Genomic DNA, 1,404 nt, shown 5'->3' on the forward strand with positions numbered 1-1,404 from the left:
TGGCCTTGTGGCTAGGGTGTTGCACTCACAATCGCGAGATAATAGTTTCAGTTCCTAGACCGGATGTTGCGTTGTGTTCTTAGGCAAAACACTTCATCTCACATTGCGATCACTTCGACACCTGACGCGTGGTACACCGTGTATCTGTTCAGGCAACGTCGATGTGATGGAGGGAGTGAGCTAGTTGATCGCTGTAAACAAATCAGTTGTGCAAGTCATTTGGACAAAGCTGAACGCTCATACGTCGTCTCCAACAGGAGAATCCATCGTGTGTGTGTGTGTGTGTGTGTGTTTCTATCTTTCCTAAAGTCTACTGAATTAATCCAACTGCTAAATCTTCATCCTAATGGTATCACACTCCTCCTCATTCTTTCTCTCTCTTTCTTTCTTTTTTCTCTACACCTCGTCCTCTCTCAATATTCTACATTTTTACTTTCAATCATACATCTAAAAATTTAATCTTTTGAACCTTACTACTTATCACCGTAACTTAGAACAACTTAGACAAACGTCTATGAAAGGCTACCCACTCCATCCTTAACTTATCACCGCGTAGTTGTCTACTGTTTACACTGCTCCCGTTCCGTCATATATTCATTTGAAGGAATACAAGAATACACTGAAACAAATAAATCAGGTGTCAAAATTGTAACGAAATTTGGTCGAAAGCTGATGAAGGATGAAGCATGTCTGCGCCTATTGAGAGCTTGTATTTTGCTTATCTTTCTGTATGTTTCTTTGTCGTCCCCCTGTGCCACATTATCATTATTATTATTAAGATGGTGAGCTGGCAGAATCATTACGTTTGTATGTGTGTGTATGTGTGTGTGTGTGTGTGTATGTGTGAATTATGTATATATATATATGTGTGTGTGTGTGTGAATTATGTATATATATATATGTGTGTGTGTGTGTGAATTATGTATGTATATATATATGTGTGTGCGTGTGTGAATCATTAGCACGCCGGGTGAAATGCTTAGCGGTATTTCGTCTGCCGCTACGTTCTGAGTTCAAATTCCGCCGATGTCGACTTTGCCGAAATCGACTAGTCCCCCTCCCCGCAAAATTTTCAAGGTCTTGTGCCTTGAGTAGAAATAATAATTATTATTATCATTGTTATTATGAAGGCGGCGAGCTGGCAAAATCGTTAGCAACGCTGAACGAAATGCTTAGCGGTATTTCGCCCGTCGCTACGTTCTGAGTTCATATTCCGCAGAGGTTGACTTTGCCTTTCATCCTTTCGGGGTCGATAAATTAAGTACCAGTTACACACTGGAGTCGATGTAATCGACTGGTCCCTTCCTCCCCTCCAAATTTCAGGCCTTGTTCCTATAGTAGAAAGGATAATAATAATAATAATAATAATAATAATAATAATAATAATAATAATAATAATAATAA

Source organism: Octopus bimaculoides, chromosome 2 (assembly GCF_001194135.2).
Source record: "Octopus bimaculoides isolate UCB-OBI-ISO-001 chromosome 2, ASM119413v2, whole genome shotgun sequence".
In the NCBI taxonomy this organism is placed as follows: domain Eukaryota; kingdom Metazoa; phylum Mollusca; class Cephalopoda; order Octopoda; family Octopodidae; genus Octopus; species Octopus bimaculoides.